The sequence below is a fragment of the Pongo pygmaeus genome, chromosome 10 (assembly GCF_028885625.2).
Source record: "Pongo pygmaeus isolate AG05252 chromosome 10, NHGRI_mPonPyg2-v2.0_pri, whole genome shotgun sequence".
In the NCBI taxonomy this organism is placed as follows: domain Eukaryota; kingdom Metazoa; phylum Chordata; class Mammalia; order Primates; family Hominidae; genus Pongo; species Pongo pygmaeus.
Window position 1 is genome coordinate 33,403,021 of NC_072383.2, and position 17,538 is coordinate 33,420,558.

The following is a 17,538-nucleotide window of genomic DNA, read 5'->3' on the forward strand; positions in this document are numbered from 1 at the left end:
GGGACCCGGTGGCTGCTCGGGTCACTTGTGGAGTGGTATCTGGATTCCAGCAGGGAGGCAGTGGATGCTACCCACACAGTTAAGGACTAGGCCTAGAACCGGCACAGCATCATTTCTGCCATGTGTTAATGGTCAAGGCAGTAATAGGCCCAGCCTACATCAGTGTGGGAAGTGACTAAACAAAGATGTAAACACCTAGACATGTGGTTCACTGGGGATGATCGCCAAAATAACCACTGACCAGAGTGTGCTCTCTGGCCCTTCACACATGCACGATAGAGCAGCCCATACAAGTCTCACTCACTCCATTACTACATCAGCTTCACAGGTCTAGGATCTCATCCTCTAAATCAGGTCCAGGTGCAGGTGAGGCTCCCTGGGTGCAGCTCATCTCAAACTGAAGACCTATGAACTAAAAGGACACGTTATTTTCCGTTCTTCCCCACTTTCCACCCCAACATATAATGGTAAGGCAGGGACAGGAAAATTGCATCAGATATTCCTCTTCAAAAAGATATTAGGGGCTGTGGGCCGGGCCCTGTAACCCCAGCACTTTGGGAGGCTGAGGCGGGCGGATCACGAGGTCAGGAGATCGAGACCATCATGGCTAACATGGTGAAACCCTGTCTCTACTAAAAAATACATAAAATTAGCCGGGCGTGGTGGCGGGCACCTGTAGTCCCAGCTACTCGGGAGGCTGAGGCAGGAGAATGGCGTGAACCCGGGAGGCGGAGGTTGCAGTGAGCTGAGAGCACGCCACTGCATTCCGGCCTGGGTGACAGTGTGAGACTCTGTCTCAAAAAAAAAAAAAAAAAAAAAGTTATTCGGGGCTGTGGAGAAATCAGAGCCCTGACACACTGCTGGTAGAAATGTAAAATGGTACGGTTGCTTTGGAAAACAGTCAGGTAGTTCTTTGAAGGTTAAACATAGAGTTGCCATGTGACCCAGCAATTCTGTACCTAGGCATATACTCAAAAGCAATGAAACCATAGTTCCACAGAAAACCTTGTACATGAATGTTTATAGTTGCAATATAATAGCCAAAAGGTGGAAACAACTCAAATGTCCAGCTGATGAATGGATAAATAAAAAGTGATATGCCTGTATACTGGAATTCTTTTGGCTGTACGAAAGAATAAAGTACTCCTACCTACAACATGGATGAATCTTAAAAATGTACTAAGTGAAAGAATCCAGTCACAAAAGACCATATATTTTACGCTTCCATGTATATGAAATGTCCCAAACAGCCAAATCTATAGACAGAAAGATTAGCGTTGCTTAGGCTGGGAGGGCTGGAATGGGGGAAGGTGATAGCTAAAAGGTATACGGTTCTTTTTGGGCTGGGAGAGGTGGCTCATGCCTGTAATCCCAGCACTTTGGGAGGCCAAGGTGGGTGGATTGCTTGAATCCAGGAGTTTGGGAATAGCCTGGACAACATTGCGAAACCCCATTTCTACAAAAAATACAAAAATTTGCCAGGTGTGGTGTCGTGTGCCTGTAGTCCCAGCTACTCGGAGGCTGAGACAAGAGGATTGCTTGAGCCCAGGAGGTTGAGGCTGCAGTGAGCCGTGATTGCACCCCTGTACTCCAGCCCGGGTGACAAAGCCAGACCCTATCTCCAAATTAAAAACAAATTTATTTTTGGTGTGATGCAAAGGTCTAAAATTGATGGTGGGTATATGTATCTGTGAATATAGTAAAAACCTTGCCATTGTAAACTTATTTAAACAGAAAAAAGCAGCAGATGTGACTGGGAGGCACATGGCCGTCACTGGTGCATAGCATTTCTGACATTTAGCTCGATCTATATCCTTGTTGAGGAACTAGTTCACCACCTGGGTGCCTCTCTTTGGCCCTCATCTCCATCCCCTAGGCTCTTGGCTGTCTTCTGATTCTTTTCCACAAGAAATGGCCCGTGTTTTTTGGCGTCTTCCTGTCCGAGTAAGGGCGCTAGTATTTTTCATTTTTAACTGGCTCTGGCTCTATTAGTCCAAGCTGATGGTGTTTCCACTGGTATATTTCTCTGAAATGCCTTTTGGGTTTTACCATAGATCTCTTACGGGTCCACAACATTAGGTAAAAAATACTCCCACAAATAGTTTCAAGATAGGGCTTTCTTTACCTTGGACGCCTTTGTATCAGACTGTCATGTGAAAATAACCTTTTATTGTCAAAAGCTCTACTGTCTGGTTTAGTTGGTACTCAAAGCACCAACTTAAGATTCTTTAAAGCCTTTTGGTCTAGTTATGTGATTCCAAAAGCATGGGTGTCTGTACCAGCAGCATTTGTATCACCTGGGAGCTTACAGTTGAAGTCTCCATCCCAGACTTGCTAGATGAAAAACTGTGATGATCCAGCCCAGCAATCTCAGTTTTAATAAAATCTCCAGCTGAGTCTGATGCATATGAAGTTTTAGAACCACTGGTCTAAGAGAAAGTCCATGAGCAACCACCTAACATCTTCATGAGGCCTCAAAAAAGGATCTTACCACCACATCCTAGAGGCTCTACTTTACTGATAGCACTGGATTTGATCTTTGCCCTAAGGCCATTTCTTATTTTGAGTGGTTTTAAGCTTAGCTACCGAAAAGAGGAATTGTTTTATTTTTTAACCCATGAAGTCCAACTTTATATTTCCTCTGAATTCTGCTTAAAAAGGAACCAAACAGTTCCTTTTTAAATTCATCTCACTACTCCTGTATTTTATTGTAGGCAGCTAAAAACAAGCCAGTTGGCACTTTGGACATTCTTCTTGGAATTCTCCTTAGTTGGGTCCATGAGTTCATTAGGTACCCTTTCTGTCCTCCATGTTACTGTATGAAACGGGTCTGCTGCTTTTTCTTAGGTCTCCATTTCTTCAGCCACCAGTAACATTTCTATACTGTTTTTCAAATCTTTACGAACAGTCTTCTAGCTGTTGTCTACCACCTGGACCCAAACCGTACATATTTTGAGTTTTTGTTATAGCAGAGCCTCATTTCTGATACCAAATTTTGTTTTGGTTATCTATTGTGCATAATTAATAATTTCAAAATTTAATGGCTTAAAAACAAGTATTTTCTCATGCATGGTCTTGCAATTTGGCCAGAGTTTGGTAGGAATGGCGCATCTCTGATCTGTGTGCTGTCAGCTTGGGTGGCTCGATTAGATTTATTTCCAAGATACCTTAATTATATGACCGTCAAGTTGGTCCTACCACCTGAGATTTTAGTTGGAATTGTCAACTGGGGCCTTAATTCTCCTCCACGCAGCCCTTTCTGATGCATGTTGCTGCTTCGACCTTCTCACAAAGTGGCAGCTAGACTCCAAAAAGCAGGAAGCAGAAGTTGCCATGCCTCTAGCTAGGTGCAGGGTTATGTGCCTGTAATACCAGCTACTCAGGAAGCTGAAGTGGATGGATCACTTGAGACCAGCCTGGGTAGCAGTGAGAACCTGTTTCTAATTAAAAAAACATAAAAGAAGGTGCCTGGCCTCTTAAAGATTAAGCTCACATTTGGCATGCAGTGGAATTTCTGGTCTTTTCTGCTGGACAAAGCAATCATATACCTAGTTCAGATTCAAGGAGGTGGAGAAATAGACCCCATCTCTTAGTGGGGGTAGTGGCAGAAGTTGTGGCTGTCATTAATCCACTGTAATCTGTCAGTTGTTTTTCTTTAACAGTACTGAAAAGACACTCTTGGCTTAAGGTTATGAGTTGGTGAAAAGTAATTGTTTACTACTTGAAAAACGAAGATCTGGCCAGGCGCGTGGCTCATGCCTGTAATTCCAGCACTTTGAGAGGCCAAGGCAGGCGGATCACCTGAGGTCAGAAGTTCAGGACCATCCTGGCCAACATGGCGAAACACTTTCTCTACTAAAAGTACAAACATTAGCTGGGCATGGTGGCGGGTGCCTGTAATCCCAGCTACTCAGGAGGCTGAGACAGGAGAATCGCTTGAACCCAGAAGGCAGAAGTTGTAATGAGCTGAGATCATGCACTGCACTCCAGCCTAGGTGACTAGAGTGAGATTCTGTCTCAAAAAAAAAAAAAACCTTGAAGATCTAGAAGGAGGTAGCAAGAAAACCTTTCCATATAAAGAGCCTCTCTTGATATGTTTGTTGAAATTTTATTTTAATATGGAACACTTCACGAATTTGCATGTCATCCTTGTATTCTCTGTGTCATTCCAATTTTCATATATGTGCTGCCAAAGTAAGCACCATTGGAAGAAATTTTAAATGGTATATTTCACAGATGGACAGAAGTCATTTTAAGTTCCTTGCCAACAGAGTAACACTCTCCAGCACCATTGGTTGTGTCAAAGTTTGTGTGTGACAGGAAAGTGTGAATGCATTTATACATCTTACTTGATCTTACCAGTGAACGGTGTATTTTCTTAAAATAAAGCTTGTCTTATACACTACTAAGTGTAAAGAAAGAGTCCCCTTCCACATACTCCCCTCCTCAAAATAGCAACCAGATGCTCTTTAAGAGTTGTGATCAATGAAAGGCATAATCTGGATGCATTGTAGAAATGATTGTGGTAAACCAAAGAGGGAATAATGGGATGACAGAAGCCCAGGGCTTTCTATCACTTGGAACTTTTGTGGTGCAGCTGTTTGTAGATTGGTAGGAGACAACAAAACAGATGGCAGCAGAGGTTGCCTCTGCCTTTGCTCATTCACTCGAGTCATCTATTAGGTTTGCTCAGACAGGATAGTAAATGGCTTCCTGAATTTGTTACCCACTTAGGCTAGTAAATTTCTCCGTATCTAATTTGGAGTTCTGTTTAGAAAAAAAATATCAAATTAATGCCCTGTGACAACAGTGATTCAACAGAGTTTATATCCATCTTTCATAGAATCTGATTAGTATTAAGTCTTTGACCTTTATTTTCTTTTTTATCGTATTGTTGTAATTTTGATTTAATGCTGTTGTTTCTGGTTATACATTTTCTTGATAGCATCAGTAAGTTGTTGGTAAGTATTGAAATAACTTAAATATTTTTCTTCAATGTGATTGTGTTTTTTAATGAGACAGAGTCTCACTCTGTTGCCCAGGCTGAAGTGTAGTGCCACAATCTCGGCTTTCACTGCAGCCTCCGTCTCCCAGATTAAAGCAATTGTCATGCCTCATCGTCCTGAGTAGCTGAAACTACAGGTGTATGCTACCACACCCGGCTAATGTTTTGTATTTTTTGTGCAGATGGGGTTTCATCATGTTGGCCAAGCTGGTCTTGAACTCCTGACCTCAGGTGATCTGCCCACCTTGGCCTCGCAAAGTGCTGGGCTTACAGATGTGAGCCATTGTGCCTGGCTTCTTGTTAAGTTTGGAATAACTTGAATATTTTTTCTTCAATATGATTGTGAAAATGTTTGGGATAGCACAAGCTTCCCTTAGTTGCTTGTAGTTTTACTCTGCCACAACTGAGTAGTTTGCAAGTGTGACTGACTTTGTGCTTCCTCCTTTTTCTCTCTTCTTTGTTCTTCCATTTATGTTTTAATCTTCCATCCTCCTCATACCTTACCAAGTCTGGTTGAGTAACATATTTAGGAATGACCTTATGGGTAGTGTGGCTGAGGCATGATCACAATTATGATCTGTGGCATATGAATCTGCATGAGGAATCCTTCCAGCTCCTTCTGGATATTCTCCATCCCAGTGTCAAACTTCCATGGCACGATACCATTACCAACCGTTTCAGCAACGATGCCCACACTCTTGGTTTCTAGAGATTATTTCCTTCTGTATCTGCCCAAATTATAACTCCGTTTGCTTTGGGATATGCTAGATACTTATTAATTCGTCAAGCAATTATTGTATGTGAACTAGTAAAATGTTAACTAGGAGACACAGAGGTGAACAGGAAATGTTCACTGTAATTGACTCCTTGGTCTTCAGTCTTCACAATTTTTCACAGTCAGATTTGAAAGCTGAATGCAGTTTTCTGAAGGCTTGGAGTATATACTTGTGCTATTTGAGGTCTCTGAGTTTTTTTGGTGCTCTTGCCTCGCAACTATACTTTAGTCATATTGAATAGGACCTTGTTTCATTTCCTATTAAATATGACTAAAGTGTAGTCATATGACTAAAGTTTTGTAAAACTTGCTGTGTTCTATTTTATTTTTAATAGAGACGGGGTCTCGCTGTGTTGCCCAGGCTGGTCACAAACTTCTGGCCTTAAGCAGTCCTCCTACCTCAGCCTCCCATGAATTCTTACTGTTTTAAACTCCTATTGTTAAGAATGTATTCTTGCATATAATTTTTAAATTATCGTTTATTTCCCCTGGGTAGGTACATAACTTTCTGATTATATTCCTTAATTAGCCTAACAGTGAGAGGTCTGTATTTTCACAGACCTCTCACTGCTAGGCTAATTAAATTTAATCCTCTAAAGATTTTTTCATACATTTCACTTTTTCCTGTAGTTTTAGTAAATTGTCCAAATAGTTATATTCGTTTACTATTTAACAGAATTTATTTTTTCCACTTGACCTTCTCTGCAGAAATCTAAGCAGAACAATTTATAAAGCATTATTCTTTTTTCTTTTCTTTTTTTTTTTTTTTGAGATTGGGTCTCACTCTGTCACCCTGGCTGGAGTTCAGTGGCACAATCTCGGCTCACTGCAACCTCCGCCTCCCAAGTTCAAGTGATTCTTCTGCCTCAGCCTCCCAAGTAACTGGGAGCACACATGCGTGCCTCCACATCCAGCTAATTTTTTGTGTTTTCTTATAGAGACAGGGTCCTGCCATGTTGCTCAGCGTGGTCTCAAACTCCCAGGCTCAAGTGATCTGCCTGCCTCAGCCTTCCAAAGTGCTGAGATTACAGACATGAACCACTACGCCCTGCCTGTAAAGTCTGTTTTTCAGCATATTCTGCTTATTTGCCCCAAATGGATATATTTGTTTGTGGGTTTTTTTTTTTTTTTTTTTTTTTGAGACTGAGTCGCACTGTCGCCCAGAGCTGGAGTGCCATGGCGTGATCTCGGCTCACTGCAAGCTCCGCCTGCCAGGTTCACGCCATTCTCCTGCCTCAGCCTCCCAAGTAGCTGGGATTACGGGTGCGTGCCACCACGCCCGGCTAATTTTTTTGTATTTTCAGTAGAGACAGGGTTTTACCGTGTTAGCTAGGATGGTCTTGATCTCTTGACCTCGTGATCCGCCCACTTCAGCCTCCCAAAGTGCTGAGATTACAGGTGTGAGCCACAATGCCCAACCTGTTTGTTTTTTCTTCTCTCTTTTTTCTTTTCTTTCTTTCTTTGTTTTTTTCATTTTTTTGAGATGGAGTCTTACTCTGTCACCAGGCTGGAGTGCAGTGGCGCAATCTCAGCTCACTGCAACCTCCATCTCCCAGGTTGAAGTGATTCTCCTGCCTCAGCCTTCCGAGTAGCTGGGATTACAGGCACGCACCACCATGGCCAGCTAATTTTTGTATTTTTAGTAGAGACGGGGTTTCACCATATTGACCAGGATGGTCTTGATCTCCTGACCTCGTTATCCGCCTGCCTCGGCCTCCCAAAGTGCTGGGATTGCAGGCATGAGCCACCACGCCCAGCCTTTTTTTTTTTTTTTTTTTAATCTTGAGACAGGATCTTGCTCTATTGCCCAGGCTGGAGTGTTGTGGCACCATTATGGCTCACTACAGCCTTGACGTCCCGGGCTTAAATGATGCTCTCACCTTACATTCTCAAGTAGCTGGGACCATAGGTGTGCATGGCCACACCCGGCCAATGTAAAAATAATTGTGTGTGTATGCATGCTGAGATGGGGTCTCCCTATGTTGCCCGGGCTGGCCTTGAACTCCTGGGCTCAAGCAATCCCCGGCTTGCAGTGAGCTGAGATAGTGCCACTGTACTCCAGCCTGGGTGACAGAGTGAGACTCTGTCTCAAAAAAAAAAAAAAAAAAAAAAAGCCGGGCGCGGTGGCTCATGCCTGTAATCCCAGTACTTTGGGAGGCCGATGCGGTTGGATCATGAGGTCAGGAGATCAAGACCATCCTGGTTAACATGGTGAAACCCCGTCTCTACTAAAAATATAAAAATTAGCTGGCCATACAAAAATTAGCTGCCAAATACATTGTGGCAATGCGAGTGTTCTAGTTTTCATATCGTAATATGGTCTTACAAGATGTAATGATCAAAGGAAACTGGGTGAATGGTACACTGGACCTCTCTGTCGTATTTTTGCAACTTCCTATGAGTCTATAAGTATTTCTAAATAAAAAGCTAAAAGATATATCCAGACTTTAGACCTATGCCATCCACTAGCCACAGATTGCTTTAAAAATGAACATCAGCCAGGTGTGGTGGCTCACGCCTGTAATCCCAGCACTTTGGGAGGCCGAGGCGGGTGGATCACGAGATCAGGAGTTCAAGACCAGCCTGACCAACATGGTGAAACCCTGTCTCTACTAAAAATACAAAAATTAGCTGGGCATGGAGGCGTGCACCTGTAATCCTAGCTACTCGGGAGGCTGGGGCAGGAGAGTTGCTTGAACCCAGGAGCTGGAGGTTGCAGTGAGCCGAGATCTTGCCATTGTACTCCAGCCTGGGTGACAGAGTGAGACTCTGTCTCAAAAACAACAACAACAACAACAACAAAAAATCAGGCCAGGCATGGTGGCTTCCGCCTATAATCCTAGCATTTCAGGAGGCCGAAGTGGGCAGATCACTTGAGGTCAGGAGTTCGAGACTAGCCTGGCCAACATGGTGAAACCCTGTCTCTACTAAAAATATATAAATTAGCTGGGTGTGGTGGCATGCATCTGCAGTCCTAACTACTCGGGAGGCTGAGGTGGGAGGATCTCTTGAACCTGGGAGGCAGAGGTTGCAGTGAGCCAAGATTGTGCCACCATACTCCAGCCTGGGTGACAGAGCAAGACTGTCTCAAAAAAAAAAAAAAAAAAAAAAATCTAAGTTAATTGAAATAAAAGTTAATTTCAGTTCCTTGATCACATGAACCCATGTTTCAAGTGCTCATGTGGCCACCTTATTATATAGCACAATTATAGAACATTTTCATTATTGCATAAAGTTCAATTGGGCAGTCTGCTTTAAATAAAACCCTCTACAGTAGTGCCAGTTGTCACGTCTTGGTACCTACACATTTCTTAGAGAACAGTCTCAAATTTATAAATCAAAATACTTGTCTATACCAGTAAAATTAAATAGAATGAATAAATTTAACAAGCATTTTTTTAAAAAGTGCCATGACTTTCAAGGCCACATTCTATATTTTAATAAACAAAGGAAATGAAATATTTGCTTCATGTTTGAAATAGGAGTAAGGTGTTTTTCCTTATCTGCCAAAGCAGTTGCTGTCTTTTTCCGTAATCACAATATAGCATATTTAGGAGATGGGCAAAACAGAGACAGATGGGTAGGGAAAAGAGAAATTCTGGCATGAAAAGTATTTTGAATATCCCATACTTCTTGTTTTCTGTTTCTTAGTGACCAGCTTACCAATGGTAGCTTACCATTGCAGAGGAAGTGTGGTTTAGCAACCAGACCTTAAACCAAAATTCTATTTCTGGCTCAAAGTGACCTTGAGGAAGTTACAAATATGTTCTTCTCATTTGTACAGCGAATAAGCAAATTAAGATAAAAGCGACTATTGCTGAGCAGACTGTAGGACTGCAAGATATGTTACTCTAAAATGATCCCACTATTCCAGATTATATATAAAATGATTTGCTTACAAGTAGATTAAATACAGAGTTTCCAGGAATTTAGTTATGCAAAGAATCACATGAGGTAGAAGGAGGAACTTTACCAGGCATAAAAAATTTTAAGTTTTGAGTTTGGGGGGAAAATACAAGAAAACGAAGACATAGGGTAAAAATTTTTATTTCATCCCAGGTTAATAATTTTCACAAACTTTGGGAGGATAAGCAGACATTCTGCACTTTAGAAATCACGTCTTGAAGTTAAATAGTTCAGGATTTGCATTCCAGACCTGCCATTTACTATCTGGAAAGTTACTTTCTCAGTTATAGATGATGTATAGATGTTCTCAGTTTCAACACCTATTAATGACTTTTTGTTGAGGTTGTTATGAGGAGAGCACGTAGCAAGTTAAGTATACAGCTATAATTACTGATAATCTTAATTTTATCAAGATACAGAATATAATGGTGATGTTAGGAAAATATAAATAGCTTAGTGTATTCTCCTTTTATGAAGCTTTATTTTTAGCCACATGATTTTTTTGTGTGTGTGTGTGGGTAGGATACTAATTTTAGCTTGTAACAAATTGGTTAAAATTGCAGTTCCTATAGCCATTCTGAAATTCAAGTGTGTGTGAGTCAATTGATCAGGATCACTTGATTTAAAGCCAGTAGGGATAAATCTGTATTTTGTAAAATCTACAAGGCAGAGAATCTGTGCAGAGAACTCAGAAAAATAGCACAATCACACATCTATGAGTGCAATTTTATTTCAGTGTAATCCCTGCAACATTTTTCTACGGCTAGATCCATATAATCTCTGAATGAATAGTGAAAGGTTTAGTTGATTGTAAAGATATATAAAAATCTACAGTGTACAATGTCAAATCATCAGAAAATACTCCATATAACTTTTCTTTTTCTTTGTCCTCCAGACTGCCAAAACATTGAAAAAAGAGGTCAAGAACAAAGGCCAGCATACTCATGAGGATCCTTCTGGCCCTGGTTCACAGTAGCAGTGCAGGACAGTTCCAGTTTTAGCCCATAACTCATTGGCATATGGTCAGTTTGAAGTTTCCTGCAGTACTTTTCTGAGCTAGAGAGAGGGAACCAAAAATGCTGACATCCTCATTTGACATCTTCACTCCAGCCTGTGTAAGTGCCAGCACTTCCTGTGTAAAACCTATCCTGGCTGTAGAGGACACCCCCAGCCCTCAGCTGACCTGGATGAGGATGATGGCTGGAATTGGTGAGGTTTGGAAAGCATTAGCCCTCAGATGGACACCACCACAGTATATGAACATACTGTGTCTTATTGCTATACCTTTCACTTCATAAAGATCAGCTTTTAAAGTTTATGAAAATAACATTCATTGACAGCAAGTGATTGTTGGAGGTAGGTTACTAGCTCTCAAAATCACCACTGCATTACAGTATTATACTAGATGATGGATGTGTTCAAGAAAGAGTTAATTATTTGGATGTATAATGCCCTGGAAATTACAACAAAAAAATCCGTTGGAAGCTCTGAAGTGTGCATATCTTGTCTCCCTCATATAGTATGGCTTTATGTTAACTGCCTTGTCAGTCTTAGCCTCAATTTTCTTATCCATGCAATGGGAGGATTTCTAAATGTCTTAAGACTTTGTGATGTTAGTGTGTATTTCTCCAAGTAGTTTTCTTCATGCTTCCACTTGTTGGTTCATAAGCTACATCAGGTGTCTGTTTTACTATACCCATCAAAATTTCCTCACGTACTCTCAAAGTGCTTTAAGGTAATACACAATTTTTAGTTTGTTATTCCATATAACATAGAAACATAATAATTTTAAGAAGTGATGTTACAAAGTTGAGCTGAGTCTAGGTATTATGGTTTGATTCTGACTACAACATCTAACTATCACATGAAAAGGGACATTTGTGTTATTATGTAAATGTTGAGTTTACATCGTGATTAATGTTTAGGTGTTTTAAAACATCTGTTATATGACAGATTTACTAAAATACCCCTTTTTAGGCTGGGCGCAGTCACTCATGCCTGTAATCCCAGCATTTTTGGAGGCCGAGGCAGGTGGATTACCTGAGGTCAGGAGTTCAAGACCAGCCTGGCCAACATAGTGAAACCCCACCTCTACTAAAAATACAAAAATTAGCTGGGTGTGCTGGCGGGCACCTGTAATCCGAGCTACTTGGGAGGCTGAGGCAGGAGAATAGCTTGAACCTGGGAGGTAGAGGTTGCAGTGAGCCGAGATCACACCACTGGACTCCAGCCAGGATGACAGAGGGATACTCTGTCTCAAAAAATAAAAATAAATAAATAAAAAATCCCGTCTTATTTTTTAAGAAATGGCGCCTCACTCTGTCGCCCAGACCGAGGTACGGTGGTATGATTGTAGCTCACTATGTAATGTCAACCTTCTGGGCTCAAGTGATCCTCCTGCCTCAGCCTGTTGAGTAGCTGGGATGACAGGCACATGCTGTAACACCCAGCTAATTTTTAAAGTTTATTTTTGTAGAGATGGGGTCTCACCATGTTGCCTACGTTGGTCTCTAATTTCTGGCCTCAAACATAAAACATTCATTTAATCCATAATTTTAATTTATAGGCATAACAAGGATGAGAAATTTGCCTATCAATCAGTGCCTTCCTCTTTTAAAAACCTGACTTGTTTTTATATAGAAATTACTTGGGATTGCTAGGTAACCCGCATAACCATTCCTGGAAAAAAATGGAAGGCCCTTTTTTGCTTTTGGAAATATGGAGAGCTTATACACAGTTTCACTATTCAGCATTGCTTGCACTATTTCTTATAATTTTCTGATGTCTGTCAAAAAGAATCCTCAGATCTGTTAAGACCAATTTTTTTTTTTTTTTTTGAGACAGAGTCTTGCTCTGTTGCCCAGGCTGGAGTGCAGTGGCGGGATCTCGGCTCACTGCAAGCTCCGCCTCCCAGTTCAAGCTATTCTCTTGCCTCAGCCTCCCGAGCAGCTGGGACTGCAGGCGCCCGCCACCACGCCCGGCTAATTTTTTTTTGTATTTTCAGTAGAGACGGGGTTTCACCGTGTTAGCCAGGATGGTCTCAATCTCCTGACCTCATGATCCACTCGCCTTGGCCTCCCAAAGTGCTGGGATTACAAGTGTGAGCCACTGCGCCTGGCCAAGACCTATTTTTAAAGGGAAGTTTGTTATAAGCCTAAATGCCATAAATGTAATAAAGTCGCGTGTATTTGGCATCATACTTCCTAGTCCACCCCCGGTATTCTAGAGCTCTCTCAGTACATTTTGAAACACCTTCGTGGAATTTTGAAATGTATTGCTTGCGTAGTTCCTTGAGCCTGCATCACTGCTAGAAGACTTATGAAACAGAACTCTGTACTTCCCATTAGTTAGTTCTTTATCATGTTGAACACTAGATGTGTATGTGTCTAGTGTCTAAATACAGAATGCCTATAGTTTCTACCAACAAATTATGGATCCAAATCCTTGCTCCAGAAGCAGGAAATAGGTTAATCAGAAGATTGCTGGATGTTATGAAGGGAATCTTTTATGGGGGGCTGTGAGTATTGTTTTGCAATTGCCATTTCTGAAATATCTCAGGTTAAAACATTTGGATTTTTTCACTATACAAAGTATAAAATAGATGAGGTCATTAGTATTTCTCTTTGTTTACTGTTAAGTGATAATAATTCGTACCATGATGAAAAAATTATTGTGGATTTTCTTTAGAGTAGTTCAGTGCTGTGGTTTTAGCACAAAGGTGTGCTTTTTCTTATCTTCATGATCCAGGAACGGTTACTTGAGGGAATGGCATTTCTCCCTGTGAGTTCGTAGCACAGAGTGTTTCCTGAGAGCAGTGGAAGTGACTAAGTGCAACCACTGTTGACCCTTGTCATCTCAGTCTTTTTTATTATAACCTCTTTCCTTCTACTTTTTTCACTTGTCTTCTTTCTATTTCTAATATTTAAGATTTATGCTTTAGCCACTTTCTTAAAACTTATTTGTGCACCTAATATTTTCTTGGTCATCAATTATTTGGGGATAAAAATTCCCCCTACTTCTAAAACATTAGCAAGGTACATTGGCAATTCTCAGGTTTAAGGATTTCTTGAAATATCTTATCTGATTTATTGGGATCTGAAGTATAGTTGACTTGACTAGATACTTCTATCATTGTAGCTTAAGTGATCTTGTAGTCTTTTATATTTAACTGAAAAATCATTTTAGGTTGATGTTTTTGTTCGGAGAAACATTTTAAATTTTAAACCAATATTTTTGTTGAGTAGGAAGGGAAAAAAAATAAACATCCAAGTATAAGCTACTGTAACATTTTGAGGTGTTTTTCCTCTTTGTAGCTATTGTTTTGTGAAACTGAGGCTATACTGTGTATGGATTTTGAATTAGACTTCTCCCTCTAACCCCCACCATGTATCATTAAATTATTTCAGGCTACTAAAAATTCTCAGGAAACATCCATTTCAGTTGCTCTACACTATTCTGTTACAGGGTAGTACCTTAATTAACACATCCACTATCATTAGATATTTAAAATTTTTCTAAATTCTGTTTTATAGATAACCGTGAGAAGAACATGAATTTGTAAGACTGTCTTGCAAGGTGCCTTTGGTGGGGTGGGTCTCGTAGTTGTATTCTTGATTTTAAGATATCAATAATAGCTTGACCTTACATTTGTAAGCACAGACTTTGAATTAGAATTTTAAACAAATGTGTTGGGCATATCTTTGTTTAAACTTATGAATATTACCCTTTTTACACTTTTACTTCTATGTGACAAGTAGCGATGTGCTTGCCATTTTAAAATTTATATTATTATTGTTATTATTATTATCATTTTTTAAGAGACAGAGTCTCACTCTGTTGTCCAAGCTGGAGTATAGTGGCGTGATCTCGGCTCACTGCAACCTCTGCCTCCTGGATTTCAGTGATTGTCATGCCTCAGCCTCCCAAGAATTACAGGTGCATGTCACCATACCTGGCTAATTTTTGTATTTTCAGTAGAGACGAGGTTTTGCCATGTTGGCCAGGCCAGTCTTGAACTCCAGACCTCAAGTGATCCACCTGCCTCGGCCTCCCAAAATGCTGGGATTACAGGCATGAGCCACCATGCCCAGCCAATTTATATTATTTTATTTATAGAAACAAGATTTTCTCACTATGTTGCCCAGGTTGGACTTCAACTCCTGGGCTCAAGCAGTCCTCCCGCCTCAGTCTCCCGATAGCTGGGACTGTGGGCAAGTACCACCACACCCGCCTTAGCCATTTTAAAAATGTGGATTCCATTGCTTTTTTCAGAGAGACAAAGTGGAATGGAAGCCATAGAACTTATTCAGATATCTGGACCATTGAGAAAACTAATAGAGGACTTCAACTAAGGCAGGTTCTTCTATGTTCCAAGTCTTATATGAATGAAAACTAGATCCATGCATAGGAGATAAATCAAGCATGGGCTGTGAAAATGTTGGTAACTGGAAAAACACAAATTCACAAAGCTTTTGGCTAGTTTTTCTTTGTTTTATTAGGTTATCAATGGCCTGAGATTTTCCCAAATAATTCAGCCACAGAAAAAAAAAAAAAAAGAGAGAGAGAGAGAGAAAAAAAGCTTTTTGTTTTTTAACATTGTGACATTGTAAAAAGTTTCTGTGTCACAGACTTGCACCAAGATGGTGTACTGACCTTTCTTGTGGAATGAATAGAACTGAGTTTAGAGTACTTTGAGTTACTTATAAATTCTTAAGTGTGCCTTCTATTTAAAACTTACAGTCATAAAGATAATAATAGAAGAGAAATAGCTAGGGTAATATGATTATATGGTCAGAATTTGGAAGTTTGAAGACTTGTCTTCCAGTAATTTTAGATTAGAAAATTTGTGGGATTTTTTTTTTTTTAATTTGACTTCAAGATCTCAGGGGATTTCTTTTTTTATTTACCTATTATTTGTGTTCTCCTTGTTAGCTTAGATGGTGTGATATAGGCAACAACCTGATTTTTTTGTTTAAAAATACATTATCTGATTTTTATTAAATCCCAGATATATGTTAACATTAAAAAATAAGTTGGCTGGGCACGGTGGCTCACGCCTGTAATCCTAGCACTTTAGGAGGCCAAGGTGGGCGGATCATGAGGTCAGGAGTTCAAGACCAGCCTGGCCAACATGGTGAAACCCCGTCTCTACTAAAAATACAAAAATTAGCTGGGCGTGGTGGTGCATGCCTGTAGTCCCAGCTACTCGGGAGGCTGAGGCAGGATAATTGCTTGAACCTGGGAGGTGGAGGTTGCAGTGAGCCGAGATTGCACCATTGCACTTCCGCCTGGGTGACAGGGCGAGACTCTGTCTCAAAAAAGTAAAAGTGAGATTTCTTACAGAACCTATATTTTATTCTCTATGATAAGTAGTGAATATATTTATTTGTAAGACTAAAAGTAGACTCAGAATTAGTCTGAAAACCACAGTAGTACTAGGTTTTTTTACACCTGTATTTGCCTTCATTTTCTTTTCTTTTCTTTTTTTGTATTTCATGCATCTCAGCCTGTCATATGCTTCTCTTCAGTGCGTGCCTGTAGTGCACATAAGTCTTCTAAGGATCAACTTTGTAGCTGAACCAACTGGACTCCTGTCCAGGAGTTTATACCCTTCTTGGCATCTCTCCTGCCCATTTGTTTAATCTTTCCAACTCATTTGATCCTCTGGTATTAGAGCTGACAGCTGCAGTTGCATATGGAGTTCATAAAGTAGCTGAATAATAAAATGTCATGACCCAGTTCTTGTATAGTTTCACTGATGACTAAATCGGCAACTCTTTTAATATTGAAGTGGGAATGATCAAGCTGTGTACTTTTCTTTGGAAGTTCACATATATTCAATAAGTACTTTTACCTCCTATGACTTTCCATAGCAGAAATGCTACAGACTTATTTGGCAAGTCAGGTGGAACATTATCTTGATTTTATAATTATCTTGATTTTACAAGTGGAAAGTTTATGTATAAAAGGGGTTGATGATTGATTCTGAGTGATACTGTATCTGCAAACTCCTTGTATAATAGATGCTTATTGAGCACCTATTAGTCATGGTGGTTTGTGTTATATACACATTATTCCTGATCCTGAGAAGAATCTTGTAAGATAGGTGATATGACCCTATTTTTCGTGTGGAGAAAGTAAGCTCAATGATGTTATTTTATTTATATATAAAAAAAATCAAGACTTTGGCCTATTAAAAACTTTTGTCTTGTTGAGTTGTCTGAGTTCTTCATATATTCTGTATTGTCAGAATCATGAGCTAAACATGTTTTTCTCCTGTAAGGCTTTCTTTTTTATACTTGGTATCCTTTGAACAGTGATGTCTAGTTTCAGTCTTTTCCTTTACAGTTAGGTCTCTGTATCCTATTTAAAAAACTTTGCCTACCTGAAGGTCATAAAGATATTTTCCTATAGTATTTCCAGAAGCTTTACTATTTTACCTTTCACATTTAGGTCTATGATTCATCTGGAATTGATCTGCATGTATGATGAGAAGTAGGAGTGAAGATTCTTTTTTTGTGCCATTTGGAGTGACTATCCTTTGCCCACTATATTTTAGTGGCAACTTTGTAATCTCTACAGTTTGACTAAAAATTCTGACATTTGACATTTCCAGAATCTAAACTATCTCAGATGCTTTTTGTAGTTTTTCTTAAATTGTCTCAAGCATGGACTGTGTTTTCTATTTTATCTCAGTTAGCATAGTGAGATAAAATAGAAAATATATATTGTAGGAAAAGAGATTTTTATCAGTCTTTTTTTTTCTTGAGACAGTCTTGCTCTGTTACCCAGGCTGGAGTGCAGTGCTTGGATCTCGGCTCACTGCAACCTCCACCTCCCAGGTTCAACCTCC

The 17,538-nt window shown here is 40.1% G+C and overlaps 1 protein-coding gene and 1 pseudogene across 6 annotated transcripts in view; one reads left to right on the forward strand and one right to left on the reverse strand.

Annotated features, from left to right (window-relative positions):
- FGD4 (FYVE, RhoGEF and PH domain containing 4) overlaps window positions 1-17,538 on the forward strand; it is a 242,713-nt gene that overhangs the window by 73,772 nt on the left and 151,403 nt on the right. For 2 of the 6 annotated variants that reach the window (XM_063672604.1, XM_063672609.1), the window contains exon 2: window positions 10,582-10,801. The exons of 2 other annotated variants lie outside the window; for them this stretch is intronic. The gene's annotated coding sequence lies outside the window, so the exon portion shown is untranslated. Of the gene's footprint in view, window positions 1-10,581; window positions 10,802-11,020; window positions 11,043-17,538 lie in introns of those variants that run through there. 2 more of the 6 variants (XM_063672605.1, XM_063672607.1) reach the window with 2 other exon arrangements.
- On the reverse strand, window positions 4,113-4,202 carry LOC129011031 (U6 spliceosomal RNA; annotated as a pseudogene).